The sequence below is a fragment of the Symsagittifera roscoffensis genome, chromosome 2, assembly GCF_963678635.1.
Source record: "Symsagittifera roscoffensis chromosome 2, txSymRosc1.1, whole genome shotgun sequence".
Lineage (NCBI taxonomy): Eukaryota > Metazoa > Xenacoelomorpha > Acoela > Convolutidae > Symsagittifera > Symsagittifera roscoffensis.
In genome coordinates, this window is record NC_087063.1 from 9,894,968 (window position 1) to 9,920,894 (window position 25,927).

Below are 25,927 nucleotides of genomic sequence, written 5' to 3' on the forward strand. Positions count from 1 at the left end.
CGGATTCGCATGGGCTAAAACTAAAAAAATTAGCTGTTTTTGGTGAAATTTTTTTTTGAAAATTGGTAGACGAATTTTGAAGAAAAAACATTGAGTTAAGTCTTTCTAACAGCAAGAGAGGAAGTGTTTCTTTTACGGAAGTAGAAATCTTTCCAAGCTTTATTACACCTATTATCGACGTTTGGTATCCATGATAACTTGCTGGCCATGAATAATCCAAGGTCCTTTTCTTCGGTTGTTTCAGAAAGCTGTTTTGTAACTCACTAATTCAGCGCTTTTTTCTGTTTCAAAAAATATCTATCTTTCAAAAATCGCGATTTGTGGGTGAATCAAAATATCGCTATTTCGACCCTGAAAACCGGTCCGCTTACTGTGTTTTTCACTGAAAAACGATATAGGAGAATTAATATAGACTATATAAGTAACAATATTAGTAATACTATACACCTCCGTGTTTGTTCAATATCCGAATTAGGGTGCTTAACTCGGATTTTTGCAGTTCGGTGAAGGGTCACTACAGTGCAGCACTGTCGAGCCCCCACAGATTACTATCTTACTTTTTGTACCAAAAGGGATACAAAACTTGTTAACGATACCCAACAGTCGACTGTCGTTGTCATTGAGCCCCTCCTTGTTGCTCCTTGTACTGCTTGTCGGATCAGTCTTCTCCCAAGACCCCTCCGGATTGAGCGCAAATCAGCAGACTCTCCCGGATTGAGCGCAAATTAGTCGTGCTTAAATACGTGCTTAAATACTCAAACAACCCTACAGTACAAGCCTCACAAACGGGCTACAAAAATGATCGTAACAATCCTGATGAATTTAATGCCTGTAACAACAATATATCTATCAACAACAAACGGGAGGGTCGGATCACATCTTGTCTGGGGGGATGATTTCTACTGATTTTTTACTTTTTTACTGTTTTTGGTTTTTTTGGTTAATTTTTATGTTTTTTGTTTTTCTTGGGTACTATACTACTTTTTGTTTGGTTTTATATATATCTTTAAGTGTTTTTGGTCACGGACCACTCAGGAGATGACGGGACCGCGAATCCCCCCAACCTTCCTGGTTCGTGAATTTTTGGTCTTAACTAGATTAAAAAGCTATTCACGTGAATCCGGAAGGCTTCCGCTTTCCAAACTACCCCTTCTCACCGGCGGTTAGGGCCTATTAAGGGCGTTTTTATGAGCATCCGCTCGGCGCGTATTGCTCGTCAACGGTTCTGCCGGGCATGATGTTAAGAAAGAATAACACCCAGGAGCGCCATAAAAACATCTATGTAACATTCGCCCGGAAGTACATATCGACGGAAAACAAAGCTAGGTTCTAAGACGACTGGCCAACGTCTAAACAGAGCTCTACATGCTTTTCACCGTCTCTACCGAAGCCAGTTCTTTTGGTGGTCTTTCCAACATCGAGTCGACAAAAACGTTACTGCTTTCGGCTTCGGCCAAAACACTCAAATCAACTTAATTACATGCAAAATTAGTGAGCTCATGGCTGGGTATCAGTATCCCTAGACCACGAGGTCACTTCTAAAAACAGGGCTACTACTACTTATTACATTACTATTTTTTTTGTTCAGGAGACAAAAATCATCATCTCCGTCGAAGATGGATCAACCCCTTCCCCTAACTCCTAGCTTCTCATCGTCGCAAAATGAATTCAGATGTTAAATAAATTCAATTCAAAACATAACCGGGAAGCTTAAAGATTGTATAAAATGATATAAGTCCAACTCCCGAAACCCCTCCGTGTTCTTGAATCCTGGTAGATAACAACCTTGTCTTCTTTCCGGAAGGCTGCTTTTCCACCCTTCACCGTTGTTGTGAACGGCCTTGCAACGATTGTAGCGGCACAATCGTTGCAACTCGGAACGGTCTCTGCTGACTCTGCAATTCTTGTTGTTTTTCTGTCACAATTCTCGTAGTTATCGAAATCGCAACTATTGTTGTTCTGATTTTTTCTGGTTTTCTTCCAAAATGGCCGATTCTGACGTTTCTCAGGTATATGACGTCATACTTCGAAATTTTAAAATTTTGAAATACCAGATTATTCGAGCCTTCACAGTTTGACTAATCGTTCCAATAACACTGCTAATCCTTCAAAACTGCTAATTCGGAAGGTTAGCTGCTTAATAATTCGAAATTGCCGAATCTGCATTTTCGTCCATTCTGGTCGAATGCCACAAAAAAATTAACCGCATGCACTTTGAAACAATCTGTTTTTATCAGAAAAAAGTCTTTGCTTATTTACAGACAAGAAATTGTGCCAAGCAAGACCTGTAAAACTAAAAATACCCACTGAAAACAAAGCTGAGAATCAAAAACAAATTGACTCGAAAAAAAACGGATTTTAAAAAGCACTTTAAAAAAAAGTTTCAAGTACCCACCCAGTAGTTAAAAATGAATTTTCATTAATTTTTTTAATTCTTTTTTATTTCCAAAACTTCAGTTGTAATTATTTCCATAACATATTCTGCTAAAAGCAGGTCGTTGCTGGTTTTATAGAGAAACTTCCCAAAATTGGAATTCTAGAATAGATAGATAGATAGATAGATAGATAGATACTTAAATTAGTTAAAGAATGACATCTATAAATCGTAATAAGATATAACAAATTAAACTATATGTCATGAAGTCTGCGCAACAGGCGATTAGGAAAAATTTTCATTTGTCTCTCCATCTTACAGCGAGCAATAGGTGGATCACGACAGCGCAGGTTGTTTGCTGAGTAGGTAGAACGTGACGGAACTAAATCAAACAATAGATGATCAGAACCTGTTTGGAGGATTGCATGGTAGAGCTTTTGGTCAGCTCTTCTAATAGTTGCAGATATTGGTTCATAAGTATCAGTAACGCCGAGCCTTATTGCACGTCTTTGAGATAAATTTATCTTCTCTAGATCTTTAGATCTTTAACATTTGAACCACCCCAAACATTAATGCCATAGTAAAGCTTTGAGAGAATAAAAACATGATACAAAATAGCAAGTTCGTCCTTCGAATAACCGTTTTACCAAGGCGCCAGATTGAAAAAAAGTATGGAATTCGACATTCGATTGTTCAACAGCTTTGTCAATATGATTAGAAAAACTAAATTTGGAATCAATCGTAAGCCCCAGCACTTTGAGGTCATCAAGAACCTCAATGCCCTCAACCATATGTATGGCAAATCTGCCACTATGGTTGAAAATGATACGCATTTCCTTGGAAGATTTCTGAACATTGAGAAACAAGTTTCTTGCGTCGAATTGGTGACAGAGCGAACTAATAACTTCCCGAGCATTGTCAGCGATATTGCAGCTAGCTACAAGAGGATTGTTGTCGTCAGCATAAATTGATAACGTGGTGGGAAAATTTGAAACATCAATATCATGGGCAGAGCCATTGTAAAGAGGCGGACCAAGGACAGTGCCCTGAGGGACACCCTGACTAGTATAAAAAACAGTTGAATCCAAGCCATTGAGAGAAGTATAATGGGATCTATTTTGCAAGAAGTTAATGATTACATTGACAACCACAGGATCGACTACTGGGACAATATTCATTACATATTCATTATAATGAAAACTCAATCTGGCAATTGTCCCTGTTTTTCGAGCAGAGTAAAAAAAATCCAAAAAAACACCAAATTTCAAAAATTTTACTTGTTTGAAGACCACAAATTTTTTTCTGAAAAAATTGTTCATAGCAAACTATCAACTTAAAATTGCAACAACCTGTTGTGTCGATGAAACTTATAATAACAGAATTGGCAGGATAGTTTTTGATAAAAACCAAAAAATGGCCAACAGTTCGGAAATTTCTAACTTCCGAGACCAACAGATTTTTGTTTAAAAAATTTGGGAGGAGCTGATTATACAGAAAAGGTTCATTAACTTGTAATTTGGTTGAGCCCAAAACCCAAGTATAGCAGATTATGTGCCGAGAAAAATATTTAAAAAATAAGAATTTGATCAAAAAACTAAATTTTTGAGTTTTCCGAGGTCCATAACATTTCATGTCCGAAAAAGTTGGGCAAAATCGCGTTTGCAAAGGAAGTTTTCACATATCATTCTTTAGATTGAACCCAAAATCTCAAATACCGGAGTGTATTAATTGAACTAGTTCTTGAAATTTAAGAAATCAAAACTAACAACTTTGATGATGCGAGAACAACACGGTTTTTGTAAAGAAAATATGAGTAGTTGTTAAGAAAGTGCGGCTTCCCACTACCCGTTATCATCTCATTTGAATCCACAACCTAAGGCTGGGAAATCTATTTTTTTGAGAAAATTGAGAAAAATTATCAAAAACGTTCAGATAATCAAAAATTTGACTAATGAGAATCATAACTTTTTGTGTACAAAAACTTAGACGTAGTCGCTTAGGATTTGTAACATTCGCCCGGAAGTACATATCGACGGAAAATAAAGTTAAGCTATAAAACGACTGGCCAGCGTCCAAACAAAGCTCTACATGCTTTTCACAGTCTCTACCAAAGCCAGTTCTTTTGGTGGTCTTTCTAACATCGGGTCGACAAAAACGTTACTGCCTTCGGCTTCGGTCAAAACACTCAAATTATTTTAATTATATGCAAGGATAGTGAGCTCATGGCTGGTTCTCAGTATCCCCAGACCATAAGGTCACTCCTAAAAACAGGCCTACTACTATTTATTATATTACTATTGTTTTTGTTCAGTAGATAATAATCATCATCTCCATCGAAGATGGATCAACTCCTTCCCTCAACTCCTAGCTTCTCATTATCCGACAATGAATCTTGATGTTCATTAAATTCAATTCAGGACATAACCAGGAAGCTAAATTTTTATGTAAAATATTTTGAGTTCTCCGCCCGAGACCCCTCCGGATTCCTGAATCCGGGGAAATAATGTCCTTATTTCCTTTCCAGAAGGCCGGACACACGCTGTCTCAACACCCTTCACCGTTTGCGGGAATGGCTCTGTAACGGTTGTAGCGACACAATCGTTACAACTCGGAGCGGTCTCTGATAATCTGAATTCTCTGTTTTCCGATTCGCTATTTCTTTCGTTGTTATTTCTAGGGCAACTATTGTTGTTGTCTTTTTTTTCTGTTTTTTCTACAGAATGGCCGTTTCAGAATTTCTCAGAAATGTGACATCATCATTCGAATTTTTAAATACCTTCACAGTTTGTCTAATCGTTCAAATAACGTCGCTAATCTGCTAAAACCGTTAATCTTTCAGGTTAGCTGCTATGAATTCGAAATGGCATTTTTGTCCATTCTGGTCGAATGTCACAATTGGGAGATTTCTAAATCCATTTTTTCATGGAAACCAAAATTTCAGCCTAATTGTGGTGATAAACTTATTCAACAGTTTCAGAAGACTATGTCGAGTTCGAGAGGCCGCCGTGGTGGCTCCACTTACTCCAGTACCAACGGAGATGACTGCGCAAGTGTACAGGAAAATCAAATGACCAATCTGGAAAGTGGATCAAGTGCGAAAACTGTGCTTGCTGGCTTCATGCTTCTTGCTCAACCATTCCTGATAACGTGTTTGACATTATCTCTCCCATTGACAACTTATTCTATCTATGCGCGAAGTGTATGGAACCTGCACGATCAAAAGTCTCATATTCCACCGATTTAGAAAGTTTGAAGGCTGTACTTAGACAATGTGTGAAAGAAACCATTAAAACCAGTATAGATGTACCTGTTACTCAACCATCTAGTGAAGCAGCTGACATTTGCCCTCAGAATGAAAATCGTTCATTGGACCACTAGAGAACAACTAAAGAAATACGAATAAATGAAATCAACGAAAGCAACTCGGCTAACTCTGCTACCCGAATTGAACATGACTTGTCTGAAGTCAAAAAATTAATGAATACTTGGGAGAACCAACAGACCAAATAGATAACATCAGTCGTCTCGGAAAAAAAGCTACAAACACGCGACCAAGAACAGTTCTTGTACGATTCTCTATAACATTTGGGCTGTCCGCAAGGCCTGTCCGCAGCTACGAAATAGCATATGGACGGTCCGCAAGGTCTTCGCCAAAGCTCCAAAGCTCAAAGACTAAACACCATGCCATTCTTTATCTCGAATTCCCTATCATCAACTGAACAAGCAACTGAAAACAAAAATTTGATCAAGAGGCGAGAGTTGATACCCCTGGTAGCTAATAGAAAAGACTTGTTAACCAAGAACGGCACAGGCTGATCAAAATTGATCATGAAGTACTTTTATTGTGACTAAATCATTTTAGAATGGTCTCTGTTAATGCACAAAGTATGATCACCCTTACTCGAATACTGAATGTTCTTGACTATGTCTCTCTGACTACTCCTGATTTAATATGTGTTACTGAAACTTGGCTAGAGGAGACGGTTGAAGATTCTACTTTATTCTCAGGTGGCTCTTTTGTGGTGATCTGTCGGCCAGACTTCTACCAGGGTCAACATGGGGGCCAACTTATTGTTACCAGTTATACCTTGTTTAAAGTAGCTACTTTTACTGATGTCACGATTTTGGACTTTGATTTCGCTACGGGGTGTCTTGTCCATCTTGATTCTTTCATTCTTTTTGTGGTGTTGATATAATTTTTTCCAATTGGTAGTCGGTATCGACCTCACATAGACCTTCTAGTTAATTGTGTCCAGATGTATCTATCACTTCTAAAAATTTTTATTGAAAGTCACAGCACTATGGAAAATTACGATTTTTGTATTACTGGTGACTTCAGTATTCCGCATGTAAACTGGATTTCCAGAGTCTCTCCGAATGCAGATGAAACCATTCTCCTGTCAATGACAACTGAGAATTTTTTTATTTCACTTTGTGAGTTCCTCTACGCAAAAACACGATAATAAGTTCGATTTATGCTTTGTCACCAACGACTACTTTTACAGCGTTGAATTGACTACAGGGTCCTACTTTCTGACCATTTCCAGTACATATTACACTCGATGACCCAATGGTCTAGAATAATGATGGTCATGTGGCAAAAACAAAATTTCTATAGCGAACATTCCATTATTCTACTATTCATTACCTTCGATGCAGCAATTGTCCGCACTGGCCCATACATCAGATGCATTGTACTTCTATGATTACTGTTATGCGGGTGTGAGTATGGCCATTACTTCTATGTCGACAAGAAAACGTCTAAAAAGATCTTTTTATCCGTTTTACTACTCATCACATACAATACATTGTCTTAACAAATTAAATCCCCCAAGCGGCGAGCAAATTCGGATTCCAATTCAACCTTTTATACAAGCAATTTACACAAGCAAGCTGACGCTCAAAAGTCAATTGAGCTGGCCAAATTACTATCTACATCCAGAACAAAATTTTCGACAACTACTGAGGCGTTAAAGCTCCTGAAATATATAAGCGGCTCCAAACATGTTCCGTCCATATTATCATGAAGTGCTAAAACGGCTAATTCTGATGCACCGAAAGCTGAACTATTCAACCATTACTTTTGTTCTATTTACCAGCAAAAAGAACGTTTCGACTACCCTTTTTGTGTTCAAGAACCAGATATTGTCCTTGTAGACTGGAGCTTTTCTGTTGAGGACGTCGAATTAGCTCAATCACAGGTACCAGATACCAGTTCACAAACTTCTGATGATATTCCAGCAAAGCTCTTCACTGTGGCTCCAAGTATTTAGCACCTTTCGTTTACTTGCTTCTTATGACCGGTTTGACGTCATGCAAATGGCCTAAACTATGGCAATTTCTTTTGGTCTCTCCTATTCAGAAGTCAGAATCTGTTAGCTCAGTTGTTAATTATAGACCTGTCAGTATATTATCACGTTTATCATTGATTCTGGAAATAAATCTGTTTAATCACATTTATTTCAAAATCAGACACAAGCTTGTAGACTGTCAACACGTTTTTCGCCGCAGAAAGTCTACGATTACCCTGTTACTTGCATTCTGTGACCAGCTTTAAGGTGTAAAAGACAGAAATCAGGACGCTGCATGTGTACTTTGATTTTTCATAGTAATCGATATTTCCTTTAAAAAAATTTACCTGCAATCAATTTTTGCCCATTTTTCATCAAATTACTTACATCTTACTTAGATGATACAACCCAGTGCCTTAAAATCAATGATAAAGTCTCAAGTATCATGTTAGTCACCAGCGGCGTATCACAGGGCAGTATTCTGGGAACTTTATTGTTAGCCATTTATATAAACGATGTTACTCATGATATAGTTTTGAGTGATTACTTTTTGTTTGCAGACGATAGTAAACTTTTGTGTACCTCGTTGCGACTGAATTGCCACCCTCAAGCTGATGTAACCATTTTCAAAAGTTGGGCAGGTCAAAACCTCATGAATTTCAATACCGCAAAACGTCAGGTGATAAGGTTTTCTAGCAACCCAACATCGCCACATTACCTAACACTGAATTCTGAACCTATCACAGAAACAGATTATATAAGATACTTGGGCGTGTTCATAGGAAAATCCTTAAACTCCAACTTACATGTTGATAACAATATTAAGAAAGCGTAGAGGGCATTCTTCATGATCGAGCGGAGCATTCCATTCCATGTCCTGTTTTTACAAAGTTAGGTCTTTATCAAGCCTGCGTGCTGTCCGTTATCACATACGCGTCACAAGTGTGGCCTTCGGATAAAAAATACATCAGAAGAACCGGGTAACTCCAGAAAAAGGCGCTAAAATGGATCATCGATAGGCATGGCACAACATACCAAGAAAACCTTGTAAAACTGCGTCTTATTCCATTTGTTTATCTCTTCCTTTATTATGATTTATGTTTTCTCAACAGGTTGATATTTAAACATGTCTGTCTGTCCCTCCCGACAATATCTGGTTTGCGATCTGAGAACAAGGTAAAATTAGTCTACACATTAAGTTATTGCAAAAATTCATCAGAAAGATCATATTTTGTCCGCGTCGTCATTTCATACAAAAACAGATCAGTGAAGTCGGACTTGGATGTCTTCTTAAATTGTTTTTCATTCGAAACTAAACTGAAGCATTTTTCCTCCAACAAACCCGAAACAAATATTCCGATGATGCTAGCACGTGGTTCAAAAACAAGTGAATAAATAAGCTAAATAACTATATTCATTGTTGATTTATTCCCTAACAGTATAATTGAAGTCTTTTGTTGTTGTTGTTGTGGTTGTTGTTGTTGTTGTTATTGTTGTTGTTGTTGTTGTTGTTGTTGTTGTTGTTGTTGTTGTTGTTGTTGTTGTTGTTGTTGTTGTTGTTGTTGTTTTTGATGTTGTTGTTGCTGTTACGTTGTTACGTTGTTACATTAGTTTTCGAGAGAACGAAAAAATACTAAAGAAATAATTGTCAATGCACCCCACAGACTTTTTCGAAGACGTAGACAAAAGGGTAAAACAAAAAAGGAACGGATTCGCATGGGCTAAAACTAAAAAAATTAGCTGTTTTTGGTGAAATTTTTTTTGATAATTGGTAGAAGAATTTTGAAGAAAAAACTAGTTTTTTTTTTGCAAAAAGCGCTGAATTTTCTCAATGAAGTTCAACAAAAGTAAAATATGCAATCCCGTACACTTTGAAAAGTTTTGTTTTATCAGACAAAAGTTCTGGGCAAACAGGCCAAGCACGGATCAAAAAATTGATTTTCTGAGGATCATAATTTTTTGTGCAAAAAATGTGAATGGCTGCTAGTGCAGAGAAGATCTTCACTACCTGTAATCCCCAATGAGTAAGCAATCTCTGGTTTGGGACTATAGTTTTTGCAAAAATTTTAAACGATTTTTAAAAAAACGTCAGAAAATCAAAAATTTCACTATTCCGAGGGACATAACTTTACTTATTAAAAAGTTTGGCGTAACCGCTGATGCGGTGAGCTTTTCCTAACAGCTCTTTTATTTGAAAACGTTTCCTCATAGTTTCTAGTTTACTTCTCAGATTTGTTAGATTAATTTTGAATAGATATCAGTCTTTGAGAAAAAAAAATCTAGGCAAAAAGAAATTGTGCCAAGCAAGACCTGTAAAACTATAAAACTTCAATTGGATAAGACGAAGCACAAAAACAACGCCGAAATTTTTTGAGCAGCCACAATTTTAGGAAAAAATGATTCTCCGAGGACCAATTTTCTTAGTGAAAAAAAATTGTGAAGAACCGCTAGAACAGGGACTACAGATTATCTCCAATGGATTCACAATCTCAGGTTTGTGAGGTTAGTTTTCGAGAAAAATTTTAAAAAAAAAGAAAAACGGTCAGAAAATCAAAAACTGGACATATTCCGAGCGCCCAAAAAGTTGATGTGTTAAAACTTTGAGCGTAGCCGCGGAGTGAAGGAGTTTTTTATAACCAATCTTTTCTTTGAAAACAAAACTCAGATTTGAGATGGATAGAAACCAAGAAAAAAAACATAAAAGTCAGTTACAGTTTTGTGGTCTGTAGAGAGGGATAGAGGGAGAGAGAGATAGAAATTAGACTTCTGTGTTTTACACAAGGGTTTGCACCTATCACTTGTCGGCTGAGCTGAATTTCAGCACCAGGTTGCAATGTCCATAATTGCTTATTAAAGCCTAGGAAAAAAAGTGGTTTTCAGAGTAATCTAGAGTAATCTTTGTAGAAGTAATTCTAGTGCAAATTTGTTAGGTAGGGTTTGTCAATTGTTTCGAGGTCGATATTCCCCTTTTTTTTTGTTTTTATGTTCAATAATTGACTCGTTCTTTTCCAAAAACACTCATCAGTATTATTTGTTTGAGTTTTTGTTATTGATGTTAGGCCTTTATGTCATTTAAATAAAAGATCGTCATTGGGTTTCGTATTCGTCTTTATCGGTAGTTTGATGTTGTAACTGCCTTTCAACATTGATACTAGCAATAAAAGATCAAGTGGTTCAAAGAAATACAATAATGGAAGCAGTCTCAGTTCAGTTGGTCTTTTTTTACAGCTCTTATCCTATTTGCCCATTATCCAGATGGTTGCTTTCCTTTGAACACGTTCTACTTCTTTACCGTCAATTTTTTTTCGCGAAACAAGCTGGTGATGCCTTATTTATTACAGGTATTACATATCTTAAGTACGCATTGAGTTAAGTCTTTCTAACAGCAAGAGAGGAAGTGTTTCTTTTACGGAAGTAGAAATCTTTCCAAGCTTTATTACACCTATTATCGACGTTTGGTATCCATGATAATTTGCTGGCCATGATTAATCCAAGGTCCTTTTCTTCGGTTGTTTCAGAAAGCTGTTTTGAATTCAAATGAAATCATGCATTACGATTTTGTTTATGTTTTATTGGTAAGATATATATTTTGCTATCATTTAATTTCATTTTATTAGCATTACAACAATTTTCTACTTTCTGCAGATCTTTCTGTATCTTTTCTGGCTTCAAAATTACAAGTTTCAAATCATCCGCATAAGCGAACGCTTCATATTTTGTCATTTTTTCGATAAGCGGAAAAGCTGTTCACCTATTTAATGAAAAATAGCGGGCTGAGTAAGAAACCTTAGGTTACGCCAATAGTGAAAAGTACTGTTTCAGAAATGCAGTCAATTACTTCAACATACTGTTGGGGGTGAGATAAGTAACTAGCAATTATTTTGGAAAAATTGCCTCCAATGTCTCTTCTTTCAATTTTTTGGAGCAGCAAAGCGTAAAGCGTGTGGAAAACTATCAACAGCCTTTTGAAGTCTTGGTATAACACAAAAAATTCGTTTTCCTTTTCATCGTATTTTTTGTACAGAAGGTCTAAAAACAAAAGTAGTTGAGTAACAACTGACCGATGTCTTCTCAATTTATGTTGCGATTGGTCTAGTTGCTTTTTAAAAATGTCATACAGCTCATCGTTAATTTTTCCCGATTTTTGATATGCTGCAAAAAAGACTTCTGGGTCTGTACTGTTCATTAATTGATCTGTTCTCGTCCTTAAATATTGGAATCTTTTCATTTATTTTCCAATAGGTTGAAAAAAAACTTTTATTTAGGGCAGTTTTGAAAATCAGTAATAATGACTAGGACAAAACGGTAGAGGGGGGAACGCTACTGAGATAAGGAGAGGGGACAAGGCTACTGAGTTCATGGACAGGATGAATAGAAAGACATTGGAGGCGTTCTGGACGGAAAATGTACAAGAAAGGGATGGTCAAGTGATCAAGTCAGGACCGATAGTATGTTAGAAGGAATGAAAACAGGTTGGACCGCGTCGTTCCTGACTAAACTATACCCTGAATTGTCCCTTTACATGATCATGGAATTTGTCGGGGCAAGAAGCAAATTGTCCATAGTAGTGATTTTGGCGTTATTTGTGTCCTTTGGAGCTGAAAACTTCCAAAAGAAACATGCAGTGTTACTCACAGTGGCTATACAAAATCTCGATGATTGTGATGACCTACGGCAAGTTAGGAGAGTTCGTTACCCTGACGAGATACCGTGGGAAAATGAGGGAGTGCCTCACAAAATTTGATCTCCAGAGAGCGACTGCCTCTTGGACTTAAGACACACATTGATACATTTCCCTCTGCAGCAGAATCGCTTCGGCGCCGGTAAAGATGAGACGATTCAGAGAGAGAGAAGGACGTGCGACGTCATGCATGTGGCATACCACTGCTAACTGGTTTGTGCCTGGCCATGAGGATCGATCCTCTGGTACTGATAAGGGGGGTCAGTGAAATTGAGACCGTCATATAAGGACCGGCAGTGACGTTTGGGTTCCCCTGACTGCACCTGAATCTCATTTCTTTAATCGATGGGAGCACTCTGAACTGCTGCGCTCCGAAAACTTGCGGGAAGATGTGCTGTTCGGCAAAATTGCTGAACCTCAATTGATTGCCATCAATTTCAACAATCACTTCCGCGACCGAATGGGTGAAGTAAAAAGAGGATGCGTGGAAGTCTACCCCATGTTGTGGAACCTGAGACATCATGACAAGACCCACCGGGAAAAGCCCAGGATCCCATAATTGTTGACAGCATATTAGAAACTGAGACAAGAGACGGAAGATTGGAATGGCTTCAGGAGACTGCCGGAGGAAACACGGGAATACCCCCTGATTAAAAGAAGTTTAGTCGGAGCAGAGCCTGTAGTGCAAACGCCAAAGATGGGAGCTTCTGAGACTAATGAAGCGAAAATTGCGTCATTCTCAACATCGATGGATCAATTTTTTACAGACAGAAATGTTGCCGTGCTGCAACATAGATAGTTAGCGTATGTCGAGGGGTCCACCAGATGGAGGATGCATAACACTGCCACACCCAAGCCTTGGAAGTTCGAAGAAGAGTGGGCAGCATTGAATGTTGCACCGCTAGCTATGAGACGAAAAGTTAATATGGGAGAGGCTGCAGTGGTATTCATGCATGTCAGAGCAGAAATTCTGACTATTGGAAGTTTGTTGACTGGAGACGCTCTAGCACCCTTGGGTTGTGAAAAAGTTGTGATTACCCATCAGCAGATGCAAGATGTGTCAACCGAGGTTTTGTTGATACCGAAACTCCCTGAAGAAGAAACGGAAAAGAATCAGCGAGAACCTTCAGTATCCCAACCGAAAAAGGACAAAGGGCCTGAAGGAGAAGATGAAGAGAAAGAACCGATGGATCACGATCTGTCGGCGAAAAAAGATGAGGATAAAGAGTCGGTGGGAAAGGAAGGTGTCGAGTCTGGACTTGGGCTTCTTAGATGAGCTGGAACAGACAGATACATTAGCTGACACGACAGAGACAGCGGAAGAAAGGGCTTCTACACTAGAACCTCCCTCAGCTTTCATGGAGGTGTTCCGGGAAACGACGGAGAGCTGCTCTCCTGGCGATGTCACAGCAGTCACGAGTGCAAGGATGTTGATGAACTCACCGCGCAGACGAAAGATAGAGGGTGCGGCGAGAGTGCCTTTCTTAAGGACACTCCATGAGGACGAATAGGAAGTGCATCATCACGATCATGAAATTCGAACCGGATGCAAATTGAATCGAGTCGCATTTATGGAAGAAGTCTGGTTGGTAGTACAGTCATACGGGAGCCAATCTATATGGAAAACGGGACTGAATATACACGAGATCTTGGAAAAGCTGGATGAATGTGAAGGGAAATTGAGTAGTTATTAATTGACTCAGCGACTGATGAAAGTGAAACCAATTCTCCCATCAGGCCTGCTTACCAGGAAAACAGTTACGAGATTGTGTATCTGTACAGGACGAGGAAACGAACAATGCGCTCCAAGATGGTGATAGAAAGGATACATGAAATAAAATTCAAGTTGGGCAGCAAAGTTATGGGAAGGATAGCAGGAAAAGTGAATGTGAATCCCGAGTCTCCTGCGAGAACTGCCAATTTAGTGAAAATGAGAAGAATGGAGAATGTTGATGACCTAGGACAAAGCGATGATGGATCGCAGGGCATCTCCAAAGGCACAGACTTGTCAGTTGTTTCGCCCATATTATTGGCAGGGTTGAAGTCGGCCAGCTATAAAATAAAAAGGGGGTGACCGCACTCTTTCAGGAGCGAAACTAGAATTGGAGATCTTGAGCCAGGGTGGTGATAGTACCTTGAAGGATTTCAAACCATCGAGGATGAATCACAGAAAGGAAAGCGCCGTAGGACAGCTGATTCCGGTCGAATACAGTCGATTGACGGTGTCCGAAACAGTCACGATGGTTTGAAATGTCTAGTGGATATGTTGAAATGATGGAGTTCAGGAACTCAGCCAGGGGAAACCTGGTCGCTTTGGAAAATAAAGGTGCGATAGGATACTATCTGAAAGGCATCATGAAAGATACGACCATGAAGCAGACGGCTTACGGAACATTAGCTACCTCGGAAATGCACGCCGAACCAGTGGATCAGTTGGTGAGTTTGCCGTGGAGGGCAGTTTTGCTACGACATTTTGAAGAAGGAATGAGAACGACCTCAGAAACTCATGTTTTGATAGCAATACCATGTGAGGACGGCAGTACAGCTCAGGCTTATCTGGTGCTTAGCGGGACTGACCAGGGAAGAGTATGACTCGAAAGAGAGAAAAAGGTTAAAGGATGAAAAATTCCTCTTGATGATGGTACTGGAAGATCTGACGATAAAGGAAGAGGCTACGATGGCGTGCGCTAAACGGAGAGACGCTCTCTGTTTTATCAGGTTCATGTTAGAGCAAATGTCGGCACCAGTGCTGAGTGCCTGTGCAAAAGTAATAAAAGAAGGCTGTGAGCCTAAGAGAAAGTTATTACGGCAAGCTCTTGTAGATGTACACCAGAGCAAACCCATGAAGGAGCCAGAAGAGTTAGAGCCTTTGAGAAAAATTGATGAAATAAGAAGGTTCTCCGACAATGAACTTAGGCTTTCCAAGGAATCTATGGGACGCTTGTCAGACCCAATGAGTATTGTGGACCTGTCAAGAAAAAGCCGTACCACTATGTTTTAGTCATAATTGAAATGGCTTACCTTCCGTTCATTAATGACAACATACGTGACTGCTACTTTAATAATGAGCAGGTGTTGTTATTTATTATCTGGATGTCCAGAATATCGACAATCAAGAAGAATACAAGTCAACAGGTCAGTTTAGCATTAGTGCTGGAAGAAAAGGTGACCTCACCTTCAGTACCAAAATCTGATAGCCACGTAGAACTCGGGTTGGGATTCTCTGACGGATTGTCAAGAACGAGCTTGATGACAGTTTGGGAATTGATGAAATCTTCCTGGTGCTCGAGTCCCAATGCTGACGTGATTTTACGAGCGACGCAGAATATCGAGAGAGAATCCAATTCCGAATGCAATTTACGTGACCTAAAAATGATGCACAATTTGATGACCGAAGCTTCTAGGAGCAGTCGAGAGAAGACAGTTGAGTTACCTGGCTGGCGAACAGAAGACTTGGTGGAGCCTGTTAGCTGCCTTGCGCGAACCTGTGGTATAGAAGGTCGCCTGTGTGGACGTCTGGATTGCTTAAAGTTATTGTCCAGGCAACATAAACAACTAGTGATTTTATTCGAAAGCCTCTTGATGAAAACAAAGACGGAAACGGAATTATTTGCGGATTGTCATGGAGAAATAGAAGTGAATCTAGTGACAGCACTAGGATTCTAAAGTATGTTTGGTTCCCTGGAGTCAATTTTGGGACTGAAAAGAAGCATGAGGTGGTCACTGCCATCAGTAAAGAAGCGTTTCCGGCTGTGTTGCAAACCAAACAGAAATACAGTGGAAGATGGAGGGAAGCGATCGAAGTGGAGATGAACCTGAAACAAAGTGATGCATATCAGACACCGTCAGATGTTCGATACGTGATGGGTTCTACCGTGACTCCACTGTGGAAGAGCCGATATCCGATACATTTTGTGACAGTGGACGTGAAGAGCATGAGGACTGTAGTCGATCAACCCTTCTCCGTGCCTAAATGTGTGAGACTTGCAAGAATGCCAGAAAAGTCTTACGAGTTACTCTGTAAGATAATTGCTGCAGTTCCTGAGAGAACTAAAAACCAATTGGAGCTGATACTTGGAAGGAAGTTCATGGGATATGCCGGTGAGAACTTCAGTGATTTTGAAAGGCAGAATCTAAAAGGATCAGCAGCCACGGATTACAACGCAGTGTAATGATGGAAATCGATTCGCTGCTAGAAGCGTCGAGATGTCGGAATTGGAGGAGTTTCGGTGCCACTGTTTGTTGCAGACATGGTGGGATCGAGCGCGTAGTAATCTGGTGCTGGTCTGGGACGCTGGAGAGCTGCTCTCCATGGGTTCACCAGATTCATTACAGAGAATAGCGATAATCATAGTTGAAGTGATGATGGCAATCAGGTGGCTGGAAGCTCATGAAGGAGAGAAAAATAGACAGGAAAAGCCGACCAAGGAATAGTTGGGAAAAATCAACTGTCAGAAAGACTTAGATCTTTTCGAGACAAGGTGTAATGTCTTAAATATTCCGATGGAAGTAAAAAGATATGGGCCAGGAGACGACTGATGCCATGGTTTAGAGCCATAATGACTGCAAGGTTGTATGAATATGCCAAAAAGCACATGTCATAACACAACCGTGTGTATAGTTCATTCCAACTGGAAACAGGACCAGAAGCTTTCAAGCGAGCTTTTGTGACTCATCGGAATGCCGTGACCACAGCTGTGAGGAGAACAGTGAGGAAGATTGATCGTGCGGGAAGAGGACGAGAAGACATGTTGAGAGAAGACCTGAAAAGGAGTTTGACGTTGTGCCTCTACATTAGCATCTATAGGAACAGACAACAGAGAGACAGCAGTGGACCCCCTGCCCTGTTGCAAGCAAAGGGTGGAGGATCAACGGTGTTGCAGGACTGCCTCCAATAGCGTGAGAATGGCAACAGAAACCGAGAAGGCGGAGCCAATGTCGCCAGGAGAGAAGATGGAGAGTTGAAAGAGAGAGTGAGAGAGCGAGAGAGCCAAATAGAAGTTAGCAACAAAGAAGAATTTAGAAGTTTTAGAACTTCTAAACGATAAAGAAGTGAAATGAAATGAAAGGGGGGAACATTGTTCTAATGAAAAACTGAATAGAGTAACCAAGCTTATTATGATGAAATGAAAACTTGAAAACTTTAGTTCAAACTTTGAATCTTGAAATTATTACAGATGTGGACTTGTCATATGATTTGATTGAGTGGTTTTATGAAACAATTTTTATTTATCAAAGGCTTGAGCCAGAAGTACATATAAATTATTCCAGCCAGCATAATTTTTTTCAATCAACTTAGACGACTGTTCACTTTGTGTTGACATGAAGGACTTTAAAAATCTCTCGAAAAGGGAGAAAATTTCATTGTTCTTTCTAACCACAGAGTTTCTTGATTTTACTATTCAGGACCGATGATATCTAAAATAATTCCGAATGGGACTAGACTTAGTAGGATAATTTTAGCTTCTTGGTTGGCAGGAGCGTCCAGCGTCCCAACAATGTTTAAACATAGGAGAAAAGTTTTAATCAGAAATTGGCAATGGAAGCCTGAAAAGAAATTTGATCTCTAGACATATTCTCACGTGTGGATTAGTGAAAAAAGTTTGAAAGCTTTAGTGATGTCGTACGATGCCATTTATGAGCACGTAGTGAGTCGATGTGACGTGGATACAATTCTTTTGATGTATTTTGTAAATTCTGTTCGATCGCACTGCACCATTTTGATGAATGACTCGCAGTGCAATGAAGACATTGACCGGCGCTGTTCGGAGAGTGTCTGACATTCGACCAGAATGCCGCCCAAAAATTTTCGCCACAACGAATTTTTTGTTTAAATAATTCGACGGTACGAAAGAGCAGTTTCTATGTTCAACGCCTTACCTTGCAAAAAGACAAATTTGGAAGCGTCATTTTGAGTTGACATGCATATTTTTAAAAATTCGTTCAAAAACAAAGACACATGACCTTTTTTTAGATATGCGACAACCGAAACGCAGCAAAGTCAGAATCGTGTAAAATACCGTGATATTCACCAGTGTAGAAAAATTGCGATGACATCAGGAGAGACGATTATCGGAAAAACACGAAGCCTTCCTAATTGTAACGATTGTGCTGATACAATTGTTACCGGAAGGATAAAATCGATCGGAAAGGTCAACAGTAAAGACGGCATACCTTCCTGGCTGTGAGGAAGACTTCTCTTCAGGAATATTGAAGGAATGAAACGGACCTGGGGATATACTTCCGAACTGTTGTTTTAATAATTTTTAGCTTCTGGAGATGTCCTGAGTTTATTTTATAACATCTAGTTTCAGGCTATAAGAAGCTTGATGTAAAAGGTGATTTTCTCTACTGCACAAAAACAATAGTAATGGTAATATAATGATTATAATGAATCTATCCCGTTTTTAGGAGTGACGCTTATCCCGTTTTCAGGAGTGGCATGTAATTAAGTTATTCTGCGTAACTCTACTGATAGCCTGTAATTGGTAACAACTCGTTGACCCGATGTCATGAGGACCATTTTAAACTGGCTTCGTTAGAGACGGTGAAAAGCACGTGAAGCTTAATCATGATGTTAACGATTTGGTTAAAGGATATAATCCTATTTTCCGTCGTTAAATACTTTCCGGGCGGATGTTACACACCCAGAAACTTTTATGTGCAGGAAAAACCTCCAGACATTGCACGCAAAACTATAAAGAGATTGCTAAAGCTTGCTGTGGGTCATATGCAATTCATGTGCAATGATGTTTGGTATACACAGGAGGATGGTTTGGCTAAGGGAGCCTCTCTTGCGGTCATACTGGCAAATTTGTGAAAGAAAGATTCTGATTCATGGTTAAGGAAAGAAATTCCAAAATTTGCAAGCCATTGGAAGTTCTAAATAGGATCTGTCCAGAAGGTACGGCAAAAGTTACGTCAAGACAGAAAAGTGTTGAATGTATAAAATTTGTATAAAATAGTTGCATGAAAAATGTAGTAATCATTAAGAAATAGAACATAGAAAAAGAGCTAATAGTGTTTAGTTTTTGCTCGGCATGCTGTGAGTTAAGAATAAATAACCGAATTTCAGAGGAATTAAAACTCTTTCTGAAATTTGTAGATGATATCGTGAGAACTGTGGAAGGGGATCTAGAAGAATTTTAAACGCTGCTAATCAAGTATATCTACAGTTTACTTAAGAAAAAGCTAACGAAAAGGCAGCTAAAAACGTATTCTGTTGATAGTATCGAAAACCAACCCATACCGGGACAACTCTTAATTTTTTGAGCTTCGCTCCACTCCCTTAAAAATCAAAATCATAATAGAAAACGCAGTTTATCGGAAATTTAGAAGCACTTACAACCAATACACAAATTCATGGACTGATAAGTTTGTTTGAAGGACACTTGACAGACTCATCAATGAAAAACTCAACAAGCAACCTGGGAAATACGACATGAAGGGAGTATTGATACGAAAACACACCATCCATGTTAGTGTTGCAGCACCTTGGCAATAAAAGACTGATAGTTGCTATAAAGATGCTGAACATAATCAATGCTCCACTTGTTTTTAACACCAAGAAGCTGAAAACCTGGCTACCATCCGCAAAGTTTTCTTTCTCGCGTGAAATATAATCAAAAGTGTTTATGGATTTCGTGTTATGGATATAACTCCACCTATGTTGGCATAACGGTTCGACATGTAACCACTAGAACTGACGAACACCTAAAAGAGGACTCACCAGTAGGACAACATCTAAGGCAGTTTGGAAATGAGGTCACGAGCGCGGGAATGTCATGGGAGGTTTTAGACCAAGCTTACACCAACGTCACGCTACTGACACTAGAAGAACTTCACATCTGGAAGGAGATCGAAAATGGACATCGGTTTAACGACGAGTTCAGGAGTAGGGAGAAAACGAATTTTTGGCTAATACAAAAACCAATAATTTTCGAAATAAAAAATGGTAATGTTTCGAAATTGGTAAATGATACGTATCGAAAAGTTAAATTTAATTTAATTCAAAGAGAAAATTAATTGAATGTCTCAGAAACTTTAGTTTGATGATATAATCATAATGAAATTTTGGCGCAAATTTTTTTTAGTAGTAGTACTTTTCAACCTAATGATGCACAAATGTGCGAAAATGTTCGTAATTTACTTTTTTTAATAGATAGATAGATAGATAGATAGATAGATAGATAGATAGATAGATAGATAGATAGATGGATACTTAAATTAGTTATAGAATGACATCTATAAATTGTAATAAGACATAACAAATTAAACTATATGTCATGAAGTCTGCGCAGCAGGCGATAAGGAAGTATTTTCATTTGCCTCTCCATCTTACAGCGAGCAATAGGTGGATCACGACAGCGCAGGTTGTTTGCTGAGTAGGTAGAATGTGTCGGAACTAAATCAAACAACAGATGATCAGAACCTGTTTGGAGGATTGCATCGTAGAGTTTTTGGTCAGCTCTTCTAATAGTTGCAGATATTGGTTCATAAGTATCAGTAACGCCGAGCCTTATTGCACGTCTTTGAAACAAATTTATCTTCTCTAGATCTTTAACATTTGAACCACCCCAAACATTAATGCCATAGTAAAGCTTTGGGATAATAAAAGCACGATACAAAATAGCAAGTTCGCTCTTCGAATAACCGATTTTACCAAGGCGCCAGATTGAAAAAAGTATAGAATTCGATTGTTTAACAGCTTTGTCAATATGCTTAGAAAAACCAAATTTGGAGTCAATCGTAAACCCCAGCACTTTGAGGTCATCACAACCTCAATGCCCTCAACCATAAGTATGGCATTACTGCCACTATGGTTGAAGATGATACGCATTTCCTTGGAAGATTTTTGAACATTGAGAAACAAGTTTCTTGCGTCAAATTGGTGACAGAGCGAACTAATAACTTCCCGAGCATTGTCAGCGCTATTGCAGCCAGCTACAAGAGGATTGTTATCGTCAGCATAAGTTGATAACGGCGTGGAAATATCTGAAACATCAATAGCATGGTTAGAGCAATTGTAGAGAGGCGGACTAAGGACAGTGCCCTGCCTGAGGGACACCCTGATTAGTATACAAAACAGTTGAATCCAAGCCATTGAGAGATGTATAATGGGCTCTATTTTGCAAGAAGTTAATGATTACGTTGACAACCGCAGGATCGACTACTGGGACAATATTCATTACTCCTTCTCTTGTGGGAAATAGTATCAAAAGCTTTTGACATATCTAGAGAAAAGAAGCGAACATAATCATAGTTTTCACGGAAATTCCAGAGATGATGTTGCAGCCTAATAAGCATACAGGAAGTAGAAGAATGTTTACGAAAACCATACTGGTTACGTGTAAGCCATCTGTTATAAGGGCCTTGCAGATAGTTCTGGTAAATTAACCTTTCAAACACTCTGGACATAAGAGAAGTAACAGAGACAGGCCTCAAATCCTTTGGCTGCTTTGGAGACGAAACTTTTGGCAAGGGAGATATTGTTGCAAGCTTCCAAAACTCTTGAATATATGTCAATAGATTTGGGCCAAATTGTGAGCATTGTCGTTAAAGATCCAAAACGGCAGAGCGTCTGGGCCAGTAGCGGTACGCCTAATGCCTTTCATGGCATTAAATATTTGCAAGAGCGAAAACTGCGGACCGTCATTTGTAGTCTCCAAATAAGTAGGCCTGAATGGGCCTCTACTACTACTACTACTACTAAAAGAATTTATTCCCTTTAAAATATAAAGGCATCAAACAAAAGAAATGGTATGATTATGTACACAAGACATCACGAACGGCAATTTATGCAATGGCAACAAAGTAGCATTGAACAAGAGTTGTTTAAGTTGAACATATCAATTCTATTTTTCAGATAGATTTTCAATTTTGCTTTGAAAATTTCAGGCGATGAGAAAATGTCGGCTATGTTGTTTGCTGAAATCATGTTGGCATACCGACAGACGCGATAGAAGAAAAATTGCTCTGTAAAGAAGAGTCGACAATTCTGGGTTGTTGAAAGCTTAGGGCGTGAGCTATTGCGAAGGTCTTTGGCTGCAAAGGTAAAATTTATGTATCTGTAAAGGTTGAAATCAAATTGATCAGTCAGGACTCGATTAAGAAAACACATATCATGTAAAGCTATAGTGAAGGAAATTGGCAAGGAATTCGTTTTTCTAAGTTGTTCTGTATAGTCGTTGACTCCCGTTACCCATTTCAAACATTTTCTGTTAAATAATTCTAGTTTGCGGCGATATGTTAAAGATGGAAACCAGACCTGACTACCGTATAATAAAATACTCACAATACATAGCTGGTAATATTTGAATTTGGTTCTCATGGATACTCCATAAGGGATTGAACGTTTCAAGAAATGGAAAGCTTTGTTAACTGCAACCAGTTTGGTTTTAATGTGGATGTCCCACTTTAAATCACTAGATATCGTTACTCCGAGATCTTTGATAGATGAAACTGACGGAATTGGGTAATCATTAAGGCAAAGTGTAGATTTGGGGGAAGTTGAGTTAAAACAAATAACTTTGCATTTATCAGAATTAAATGTCATTTCGTTTTCAAGCGTCCAATTGATAAATAGATCAATGTCTATTTGAACTAAGGAAAAGTCATATTTTGAATAGAGTTTGCTGTCATCAGCAAACAGAAAACATTTAGAGGTTTTCAAGACAGCTGGCATGTCATTAATGAAGAGTATAAATAGCAAAGGGCCGAGTACACTTCCTTGCGGAACACCACTTGTTACATGGCCTTTTGGAGATGCTTCATTGTTAATTAAGACATTTTGCGTGCGGTTTGTGAGATAGGAAGCAAAAAGTTCAAGAAAGCTAACGTCAAAGCCTAAATTACCAAGTTTCAAAATAAGTATATGATGAGGAACTTGATCAAAAGCCTTGCGAAAATCGAAGTACACAGAAAGACATTCGCTTTTTGCCTCGACGTCGTTATAAATCTGATCTAGGTATTCAAGAAGCTGAGTAACAGTCGATCGCTTGGTCATAAAACCATGTTGAGCAGGTGTAACTTTAGCCCGAATTTTAGGATAAATGAAATCGAAGATCATTCTCTCCAGAACAATCGATAATTGAGGCAATATGCTAATCGGGCGATAATTTTCAACATTTTCGGGATTACTAGATTTAAGAACTGGCGTAATAAACGCACATTTCCAAAGTTCTGGCCACGTTTTAGTTTCCAAAACCTTGACAAAGAGCTGCACGACTAGAGGAGATATTAATTCACTGCAGTAGTTAAGAATAAAGGTTGGGAGGCGGTCGTTGGTAATACAAGAAGTTTTAGCAAATTTGAGAGCTTTCTCGACCTTTTTAAGGTTGACATGGAGATCGGATAGAAAAATGGTGGGTTTTTCGGGTTGTAAGATTTGAATTTCATGCTTTTCTAGAAACACTGAACAGAAGTAATCGTTCAAAAGAATGGCTATTTCAATAGAAGTGGATGCTTTTCTATTCATCCAGTGCATTTGGTTTGGTAGTTTCCTTCTGGTAAAAGATCGAAGGTATTTAAAGCAATCACGGGTAGAATTTGGTCTTAAAGATTCAAGGAGACAAGTTTTATCCAATTCGATTGAATTGTTAAGGTCTTGTTGGATCGAAGCTAAATGATTTGTGTTGGCTGTCCGTTTAGATATGGAATGATGCTTATTCAGTAAATGAACTGTATGCGACGAAAAATAATAGGGAAGTTGCTGGCGTCTTTTAGTTTTCTGTGCGCATGATGAAAGAATTGCATGATTGATCTGAGCGTACCAGCTATCTACATAATCATTAGTGGTGGATATGGAATAACATGAGTTTTGTTCCACAATGAGTTTGGTAAAGCAAGGGCTGATGTTAGTATTGAAGATCGAATGAGAAAAAGATGATTTAGATAGAGAGGTTTTCATAAAATTCCCACTCACAGTAGGCGCTGCTTCAGGAATGGTAAAAAAAGCAAATAAAGGAAAATGGTCTGAGTAAAGCACTTCATTTACAAATGCAGTGAACAATTCTGTGTGCGAAGTTAAAATGATATCAAGAGTGTTGCCTGAGCGATGTGTGGGTTCATATATAAGGGGCATTAAGCTATGATCCTCAATAACCTCTAGGAACAGTTTCGAGTAATCACAGCCACCATCAGAAGATGCCCAACAGATATCAGGCAGATTTAGGTCACCTAAGATTGTGTACGAACTAGAACCATTAATCAATTTGGAGTTAAAATAACGTATTGAATCAGTAAGCATTTTGGCAGGTATCCGAAACTGCGACGAAGCGGGGGGGTTGTAAATAAGGAGGAAAATATGATTAACTGCACCCGAATATATTGAAAGTCCGATGCAGTAATCTGCATCGTATGATAGAGTTGAATAATTTAGAGCAAAACTCCTTTTTGTAATAATGAGAACACCTCCGTGTTCTCCAGAAGTGCGGTCTTTTCGAGCAATAACCGAATAGGGAGAATTCATAGGAAAAATTTCGGGATCAGTAACTTCTGGTTTAAGCCATGTTTCAGTAATGAACACGATATCAGGAGAATGTAAAGAAAGAAAATTGATTAACTTCAGACGCTGATTTATGCTCAAGAGACTTTGTGCGTTGATAAGGCATAACTTTGATTGTAGTCAGTCAAGATTGATCTTGATACCATTTCGTTCGAGGGTCAGACCACGAATTTTTAGCTCATCGCGTGGAACTTTTTCATTGTTAATCATGTCGTACCGTTTCTTGAAGATTTTACGTTTCAGAATCTGTTCTTCTTGGTTCAGGGACTTCGATATGAAAATCTTTTCTTTGAAATTCTTCAGTTTGTAAGATTTTGCCAGGCATTTTCTAGCATTCCATTCGGATGACAGACGAACAAGTAAAGGACGCGGTCTTCGTTGTTGGGGATTAGCTTTACCAAGTCTATACATTTGGCAGATACTGAGATTTTCTTCGCCTATATGATCAAAAATTTCGGCCTCTTTGGCTTCTTCGGCCTCTATATTGGATGTAAACTGTCCGTTGTCTTCGCAGACCCCGTCGATGATTATCTCGTTTTCACATGTGTTGGCCCGGTGACTGTTATTAATACGACTATTAACCGGTACATTCGATGATGTTGTCTTGGTTGGATCAACATTTTCAACAGTTTCTTTAATGCTTTTTGTAATTTCGATTAAGCTTTCTTGTCTTTGAATAATCAGTTCAAACTTAGCTTGGGATGTGAAGATGTTCCCCTCAAGGCAGCCAGAGCACAGCCAGAAGCATCCTCGAATTTTGCCCATTGTAGCTACATCATCAGGAGACAATCCAACACATTGCCCATGGAACCACGCGCTGCACTTTTCACATCCTATAGCAGTTGAGTCGTTGTCCTTCACTGTTTTGTTGCATGGTCCACATCTAGTAGCTTTTGCTTGAGACATATCAAACCGGAAACTATTTAATAAGTTTATCATTCACCTTCAGTTGGCGACACAAATTGGATCCAGGTGAATAAATAATGTGCGAATGGAATCGCAGTGGCACATTGAGTCTTTACATGCAAATACAGGATATTCTATATTGTTTTAATGCTTTTGTTAGTTTTCAATCA

At 38.8% G+C, this 25,927-nt stretch overlaps 1 protein-coding gene across 1 annotated transcript in view; it reads right to left on the bottom strand.

Annotated features, from left to right (window-relative positions):
- Window positions 1-25,789, bottom strand: part of LOC134838864 (inositol 1,4,5-trisphosphate receptor type 1-like) — a 466,592-nt gene extending 440,803 nt beyond the window's left edge. Inside the window, exon 1 of the mRNA XM_063854157.1 lies at window positions 25,768-25,789. The gene's annotated coding sequence lies outside the window, so the exon portion shown is untranslated. The remainder of the gene's footprint in view (window positions 1-25,767) is intronic.
- Between the last annotated feature and the right edge of the window lie 138 nt (window positions 25,790-25,927).